The sequence below is a fragment of the Leuresthes tenuis genome, unplaced genomic scaffold (assembly GCF_036924035.1).
Source record: "Leuresthes tenuis unplaced genomic scaffold, fLeuTen1.0.hap1 SCAF_23, whole genome shotgun sequence".
Taxonomy (NCBI): Eukaryota; Metazoa; Chordata; class Actinopteri; order Atheriniformes; family Atherinopsidae; genus Leuresthes; species Leuresthes tenuis.
Genome location: NW_027325377.1, coordinates 11,930,120 through 11,939,507, shown reverse-complemented (window position 1 = coordinate 11,939,507; position 9,388 = coordinate 11,930,120). Strand labels below are relative to the sequence as shown.

The following is a 9,388-nucleotide window of genomic DNA, read 5'->3' as shown; positions in this document are numbered from 1 at the left end:
AGGAAATCACAAAATTATTACATAAAATGAGTGAAATCAATTGAAGAATGCCTTTCTGAAGAGCTGTTTACCACAGATGAGCAGCTTTGCGACCAAGCACATTGTAGATCGCTTTACTGCCAAAATGATCTAGTTTAATGGATTGGTTTAGACATTTATAACAGCATTTTAAGAACAAAGAGAGAAACAAAAAGGGACAACGCTTCATGGTGGAAGGTGATGTATAAATAACTGTGTATATGATGAAGGAGAGACCATTTGAGCAGCACAGCCATTTCGCAGCACAGGGACAGCAGTCCAAGTTAAAGGATCTCCCATGTGGTATCACCTGTCACACTGTGTCAAGGCATCAAAAGAAGAAAAAATCACCAAACTCAAGGACAAAGAGACGAAGACTCCGGTGAACGAAGAGAGAGGACTTACAAACCAGAAATACAAAAGGATGCTCGATATCAAGATCCAGAAGAAGAGGCTAACAATGCCACGAACACTTACGATGCTGGGAATGATGCCAGCAATGAACAGAGAAGAAGATTCAGTGTCATCAATCTGCAACACGTGCCTCTAATGAGGGGGTGAATATAGAATCCTCAACGATTACAACGTCTCTGGGAACTGTGACAACAACAAGGTTTAAACCATTTTGATATATATTGTAACCTATTGGCTAAGGAATAGTGCTGAAAATGAGGTAAATCTAATCCACCACTGTCCTTGGTCTTCTGTAGGGTTTTTAAACTAATACGTGGTGGTTTGTTTTTCCACGGAAATTTGGAGATGCATGAATCTAGTGACTTAAACCAAGTAGCAGATGGTTTTATGGGGATCATTGAGAACAAATAGTTAACTTTTGGTAGTATCATCATTTTAATGGTTGTAACTCTCCCCATAAGTGATATAGGTAAGGACTTCCAACGAGAGAGATCGTCCTCTACTCTCTTTACTAATTGCACATAATCCATCTGTACTTATCAGTTTAATATGTGATATGTCTATGCAAGGACTACATATTAAATGGATTTTTATCAATAGGAGTTGAAAAAGGAGCTTGCTCCGTTCACTCCAAGCATCGACCCGGTACTGCAGTGCCGCTGGGAACGGTGCGCTCTCCTCTGCTCTTGTGAAAAAGCTAACAGCGGTGCAGGATGGAAGTTTCTTTTAGTCTGCTGAGAAAAGAGAGTGAATGCGAAGTAGACTTTAACACGGCTCTGGGAGCGAGCCGAGTGCGGGCTAACCAGGAGAAATGCTTGAAAGAAACGCGACACCGAATGAGCGGTCAGAACAAAGCCTCAATACGGTGTTCCTGTGGTGTTTTTATAAAATGCGGTGAAAATAAAGGTGTGAATGCCCCATAGAAAACTAAAAGGTGGAGCGGAAGTGTTCGGCTGCAAGAAGGTGTGAATGTCCGACTATATTTGGTGAAAAGCAGGTGAAGCAAGGTCTGAATGCCCAACCTTACATCATCAAAAGCGAGATCAGAGGTTTTTGGCTGCAAGAAGGCCATAGTTTGCCAAAAGCGGGTAAGGTGCGAATGACCGACTAAATATCAACAAAAGTGGGGGCGGAGGTCTTCGGATGCAAGTGGGTGTGAATATCCCACCATACAAGTATGGTGGAGAGGAAGCTGTGAATGGCCGACCATAGTTTGCAAAAAGCGGGTGAGAAAAGGTGCGAATGTCCAACCATACATGATCGAAACAGGGTGTTTGGCTGCGACAAGGTGTGAATGTCCACCCATAATTAATGAAAAGCGGGCAACAAGTAGGTTCGAATGCCATACCATACATCATCAAAAGCAGGAGTGGATGTGTTCGGCTACAAGAAGGTTTGAATGTCCGAGCATAGTTTGTAAAAAGCGGGTAAGAAAAGGTTCGAATGCCCGAACATACACCATCAAAAGAGGGAGCGGAGGTGTTCCGCTGTAAGACGGTGTGAATGTCCGACCATAGTTGGTAAAAAGTGGGTATGAAAAGGTGCGAATGCCCAAATTCGGCTGCAAAAAACTGTGTTCGGCTGCAAAAAGGTGTGAATGTTCGACTAAAGTTTGTAAAAAGCGGGTAAGACAAGGTGCGAATGCCTGACAATGTATGATCAAAAGCGGGAGCGGAGGTGTTCAGCTGCAAGAAGGTCTAAATGTCCATAATTAATTGCTAGAAAACATGAAAGAAAATTTTCGAAAATCAATCCGCACATGATCATAAGTGGGAGAGGAGGTGTTCAGCTGCAAGAAGGTGTGAATATCCTACCATAATTGCTGAAAAATGTGTTAGAAACGGTAAGAATCCCAGACCATACCTCATCAAAAGCTAGAGAGGTGGTGTTCGGCTACAAGTAGGTGTGAATGTCTGACTAAAGTTCAAATATATTAACAAAAGCGGGAGGAGAGGTCTTCGGATGAGTGGTTGAGAATTTCCAACCATAATCTATAAAATGCGGTGAAAAAAAAGGTGTGATAGAAACCTAAAAGGTGGAGCGGAAGTGTTCGGCTGCAAGAAGGTGTGAATGTCCATCTATAGTTGGTGAAAAGCAGGAAAAGCAAGGTCTGAATGCCCAATCTTACATCATCAAAAGCGAGATCAGAGGTGTTTGGCGGCAAGAAAACAGGTAAGGTGTGAATGACCGACTAAATATCAACAAAAGTGGGGGCGGAGATCTTCGGATGCAAGTGGGTGTGAATATCCCACCATACAAGTATGGTGGAGAGGAAGCTGTGAATGGCCGACCATAGTTTGCAAAAAGCGGGTGAGAAAAGGTGCGAATGTCCAACCATACATGATCAAAAGAGGGAGCGGAGGTGTTTGGCTGTGACAAGGTGTGAATGTCCACCCATAATTAATGAAAAGCGGGCAACAAGTAGGTTCGAATGCCCAACCATACATCAACAAAAGCAGGAGTGGATGTGTTTGGATACAAGAAGGTTTGAATGTCCGAGCATAGTTTGTAAAAAGCGGGTAAGAAAAGGTGCGAATGCCCGACAAAGTATGATCAAAAGAGGGAGTGGAGGTTTTCGGCTACAAGGTTTGAATGTACGACCATAGTTTGTAAAAAGCGGGTAAGTAAAGGTGCGAATGCCCGAACATACACCATCAAAAGAGGGAGCGGAGGTGTTTCACTGCAAGAAGGTGTGAATGTCCGAGCATAGTTTGTAAAAAGTGGGTAAGAAAAGGTTCGAATGCCAGAACATACACCATCAAAAGAGGGAGCGGAGGTGTTCCGCTGTAAGAAGGTGTGAATGTCCGACCATAGTTGGTAAAAAGCGGGTAAGAAAAGGCTAAAATACCCAACTCTACACAATCAATAGCTGGAGCGGAGTTGTTCGGCTAAAAGAAGGTATGAAAGTCCGACCATGGTTTGTAAAAAGCGGGTAAGAAAAGGTTCGAATGCCAAAATATACACCATCAAAAGCGGAAGCCGAGGTGTTCGGCTGCAAGTAGGTGTGAATGTCAGATCATAATTTGTAAAAAGCTGATGAGAAAGGTGTGAATGACCAACAATAATTGCTGAAAAATGTGTTAGAAAAGGTAAGAATGCCGGCCCATTCATCATCAAAAGCGGGAGAAGAGGTGTTCGGCTGCAAGAAGCTGTGAATGTCCAGCCATAATAACTCAAAAACGGGTAAGAAAAGGTAGTATTGCCAGACCATAAATGATCAAAACAGGGAGCGGAGGTGTTCTGCTGTAAGAAGGTGTGAATGTCCCACCATAATTGGTAAAAAGCGGGTAAGAAAAGGTTAAAATACCCGACTGTACACAATCAATAGCGGGAGCGGAGTTGTTTGGCTACTAAAAGGTGTGAAAGTCCGACCATGGTTTGTAAAAAGCGGGTAAGAAAAGTTGCGAATGCCGGACAATGTATGATCAAAAGAGGGAACGGAGGTTTTCGGCTGCAAGAAGGTCTAAATGTCCAACCATAATTTGTAAAAACCGGGGAAGAAAAGGCTCGGAAGCCCGACTATACACCATCAAAAGCGAGGTGTTCAGCTGCAAGAAGGTCTGAATGTCCATCAATAATTGCTAGAAAACATGAAAAAAAATGTTCAAATATCCAACCGCACATGATCATAAGTGGGAGAGGAGGTGTTCAGCTGCAAGAAGGTGTGAATGTCCACCCATAATTCCTCAAAAATGGGTAAAAAAAAAGGTGCGAATGCCCAACCATACATCATCAAAAGCAGGACTGGATGTGTTCGGCTACAAGAAGGTGTGAATGTCCGACCGTAGTTGGTAAAAAGCGGGTAAGAAAAGGTTAAAATACCCGACTGTACACAATCAATAGCGGGAAGGGATGTGTTCGGCTACAAGAAAGTGTGAAAGTCCAACCATGTTTTGTAAAAAGTGGTTAAGAAAAGGTGCGAATGCCCGACAATGTATGATCAAAAGAGGGAGCGGAGGTTTTCGGCTGCAAGAAGGTCTGAATGTCCAACCATAATTTGTAAAAACCGGGGAAGAAAAGGCTCGAAAGCCCGACTATACATCATCAAAAGCGGGAGCGGAGGTGTTCAGCTGCAAGAAGGTCTCAATGTCCATCAATAATTGCTAGAAAACATGAAAGAAAATTTTCGAATATCAAACCGCACATGATCATATGCGGGAGAGGAGGTGTTCAGCTGCAAGATGGTGTGAATGTCCACCCATAATTCCTGAAAAATGGGTAAAAAAAAGGTGCGAATGCCCAACCATACAACATCAAAAGCAGGTGTGAATGTCAGATCATAATTTGCAAAAACCTGATGAGAAATGGTGAGAATGCCCGACTATACACCATCAAATGCGGGAGCGGAGGTGTTCGGCTGTGAGTAGGTGTGAATGTCCGACCATACTTGCTGAAAAATATGACAAAGCAGTTTTCACTTGGTTTGAGTGAAGGAATTCATTTTCTATCAAAATCCGAAATTGTGTAGAACTCGTGGAAATAAGTTTATTCTCGGATTCCTAAAGGTTTAGTGTTGTTCTTTGGTATACTGCAAAGTAATACTTTCTATTTTGTTGAAACCGATTCAGACATGGATAAATATGAAGGACAAAGCAGTTTTAACTTGGTTTGAGTGAAGGAATTCATTTTATATCAAAATCCAAAATTGTGTAGAACTGGTGAAAAGAAGCTTATTCTCGGATTCCTAAAGGTTTAGTGTTGTTCTTTGGTATACTGCAAAGTAATACTTTCTATTTTGTTGAAACCCATTCAGACATGGATAAATATGAAGGACAAAGCAGTTTTAACTTGGTTTGAGTGAAGGAATTCATTTTATATCAAAATCCAAAATTGTGTAGAACTGGTGAAAAGAAGCTTATTCTCGGATTCCTAAAGGTTTAGTGTTGTTCGTTGGTATACTGCAAAGTAATACTTTCTTTTTTGTTGAAACCTATTCAGACATGAATAATAGAAAGTATTACTTTGCAGTATACCAAAGAACAACAATAAACCTTTAGGAATCCGAGAATAAACTTATTTCCACGAGTTCTACACAATTTCGGATTTTGATATAAAATGAATTCCTTCACTCAAACCAAGTTAAAACTGCTTTTTCCTTGATATTTATCCATGTCTGAATCGGTTTCAACAAAATAAAAAGTATTACTTTGCAGTATACCAAAGAACAACACTAAACCTTTAGGAATCCGAGAATAAACTTATTTCCACGAGTTCTACACAATTTCGGATTTCTATATAAAATGAAATCCTTCACTCAAACCAAGTGAAAACTGCTTTGTCATATTTTTCAGCAAGTATGGTCGGACATTCACACCTACTCACAGCCGAACACCTCCGCTCCCGCATTTGATGGTGTATAGTCGGGCATTCTCACCATTTCTCATCAGGTTTTTGCAAATTATGATCTGATATTCACACCTGCTTTTGATGATGTATGGTTGGGCATTCGCACCTTTTTTTACCCATTTTTCAGGAATTATGGGTGGACATTCACACCTTCTTGCAGCTGAACACCTCCTCTCCCGCATATGATCATGTGCGGTTTGATATTCGAAAATTTTCTTTCATGTTTTCTAGCAATTATTGATGGACATTGAGACCTTCTTGCAGCTGAACACCTCTGCTCCCGCTTTTGATGGTGTATAGTCGGGCTTCCGAGCCTTTTCTTCCCCTGTTTTTACAAATTATGGTTGGACATTCAGGCCTTCTTGCAGCCGAAAACCTCCGCTCCCTCTTTTGATCATACATTGTCGGGCATTCACACCTTTTCTTAACCGCTTTTTACAAAACATGGTCGGACTTTCACACCTTCTTGTAGCCGAACACATCCCTTCCCGCTATTGATTGTGTACAGACGGCCATTTTAACCTTTTCTTACCCGCTTTTTACCAACTACGGTCGGACATTCACACCTTCTTATGGCTGAACACCTCCGCTCCCTCTTTTGATGGTGTATGTTCGGGCATTCGAACCTTTTCTTACCCGCTTTTAACAAAGTATGCTCGGACATTCAAACCTTGTAGCCGAACACATCCAGTCCTGCTTTTGATGATGTATGGTTGGGCATTCGCACCTTTTTTTTTACCCATTTTTGAGGAATTATGGGTGGACATTCACACCTTCTTGCAGCTAAACACCTCCGCTCCCACTTATGATCATGTGCGGTTTGATATTCGAAAATTTTCTTTCATGTTTTCTAGCAATTATTGATGGACATTCAGACCTTCTTGCAGCTGAACCCCTCTGCTCCCGCTTTTGATGGTGTATAGTCGGGCTTTCGAGCCTTTTCTTCCCCGGTTTTTACAAATTATGGTTGGACATTCAGACCTTCTTTTAGCCGAAGACCTCCGCTCCCTCTTTTGATCATACATTGTCGGGCATTCGCACCTTTTCTTACCCGCTATTTACAAAACATGGTCGGACTTTCACACCTTCTTGTAGCCGAACACATTCGCTCCCGCTATTGATTGTGTACAGTCGGGTATTTTAACCTTTTCTTACCCACTTTTTAGCAACTACGGTCGGACATTCACACCTTCTTATGGCGGAACACCTCCGCTCCCTCTTTTGATTGTGTATGTTCGGGCATTCAAACATTCTTGTGGCCGAACACATCCACTTCTGCTTGTGATGATGTATAGTTGGGCATTCACACCTTTTCTTACCCATTTCTCAGTAATTATTGGTGGACATTCAGACCTTCTTGCAGCTGAACACCTCTGCTCCCGCTTTTGATGGTGTATAGTCGGGCTTTCGAGGCTTTTCTTCAACGGTGTTTACAAATTATGGTTGGAAATTCAGACCTTGCAGCCGAACACCTCCGCTCCCTCTTTTGATCATACATTGTCGGGCATTCGCACCTTGTCTTACCCGCGTTTTACAAACCATGGTCGGACTTTCACACCTTCTTGTAGCCGAACAACTCCGCTCCCGCTATTGATTGTGTACAGTCGGGTATTTTAACCTTTTCTTACCCGCTTTTTACCAATTATGGTCGGACATTCACACCGTCTTACAGCGGAACACCTCCGCTCCCAAATTTGATGGTGTATGTTCGAGCATTCGAACTTTTTCTTACCCACTTTTTACAAGCTATGGTCGGACATTCAAACCTTCTTGTAGCAGAACACATCCACTTCTTCTTTTGATGATGTATGGTTGGGCATTCACACCTTTTCTTACCCATTTTTCAGGAATTATGGGTGGAAATTCACACCTACTTGCAGTCGAACAGCTCTGCTCCCACTTTTGATTATGTTTGGTTGGATATTCGAACCTTTTCTTAACTGCTTTTTACAAACTTTGGTCGGACGTTCACACCTTCTTGCAGCCGAACACCTCCGCTTCCGCTTATGATGGTATATATTCGGGCATTCGAACCTTTTCTTACCCGCTTTTTACCAACTATGGTCGGACATTCGCACCATCTTACAGCGGAACACCTCCGCTCCCTCTTTTGATGGTGTATTTTCGGGCATTCGCACCTTTTCTTACCCGCTTTTTACAAACTATGGTTGGACATTCAAACCTTCTTGTAGCCGAAAACCTCCACTCCCTCTTTTGATCATACATTGTCGGGCATTCGCACCTTTTCTTACCCGCTTTTTACAAACTATGCTCGGACATTCAAACCTTCTTGTAGCCAAACACATCCACTCCTGCTTTTGTTGATGTATGGTTGGGCATTCGAACCTACTTGTTGCCCGCTTTTCATTAATTATGGGTGGACATTCACACCTACTTGCAGCCGAACAACTCCGCTCCCGCTATTGATTGTGTAGAGTCGAGTATTTTAACCTTTTCTTACCCGCTTTTTACCAACTATGGTCGGACATTCACACCTTCTTACAGCGGAAAACCTCCGCTCCCTCTTTTGATGGTGTATGTTCTGGCATTCAAACCTTTTCTTACCCGCCTTTTACAAACTATGGTCGGACATTCAAACCTTCTTGTGGCCGCACACATCCACTTCTGCTTGTGATGATGTATAGTTGGGCATTCACACCTTTTCTTACCCATTTCTCAGTAATTATTGGTGGACATTCAGACCTTCTTGCAGCTGAACACCTCTGCTCCCGCTTTTGATGGTGTATAGTCGGGCTTTCGAGGCTTTTCTTCAACGGTGTTTACAAATTATGGTTGGAAATTCAGACCTTGCAGCCGAACACCTCCGCTCCCTCTTTTGATCATACATTGTCGGGCATTCGCACCTTGTCTTACCCGCGTTTTACAAACCATGGTCGGACTTTCACACCTTCTTGTAGCCGAACAACTCCGCTCCCGCTATTGATTGTGTACAGTCGGGTATTTTAACCTTTTCTTACCCGCTTTTTACCAATTATGGTCGGACATTCACACCGTCTTACAGCGGAACACCTCCGCTCCCAAATTTGATGGTGTATGTTCGAGCATTCGAACTTTTTCTTACCCACTTTTTACAAGCTATGGTCGGACATTCAAACCTTCTTGTAGCAGAACACATCCACTTCTTCTTTTGATGATGTATGGTTGGGCATTCGCACCTTTTCTTACCCATTTTTCAGGAATTATGGGTGGAAATTCACACCTACTTGCAGCTGAACACCTCTGCTCCCGCTTTTGATGGTGTATAGTCGGGCTTTCGAGGCTTTTCTTCAACGGTGTTTACAAATTATGGTTGGAAATTCAGACCTTGCAGCCGAACACCTCCGCTCCCTCTTTTGATCATACATTGTCGGGCATTCGCACCTTGTCTTACCCGCGTTTTACAAACCATGGTCGGACTTTCACACCTTCTTGTAGCCGAACAACTCCGCTCCCGCTATTGATTGTGTACAGTCGGGTATTTTAACCTTTTCTTACCCGCTTTTTACCAATTATGGTCGGACATTCACACCGTCTTACAGCGGAACACCTCCGCTCCCTCTTTTGATGGTGTATTTTCGGGCATTCGCACCTTTTCTTACCCGCTTTTTAC

The 9,388-nt window shown here is 42.7% G+C and overlaps 1 pseudogene; it reads left to right on the top strand.

Annotated features, from left to right (window-relative positions):
* The first annotated feature begins 934 nt into the window (after positions 1 to 934).
* On the top strand, positions 935 to 1,111 carry LOC140283402 (U2 spliceosomal RNA; annotated as a pseudogene).
* Positions 1,112 to 9,388: the final 8,277 nt, after the last annotated feature.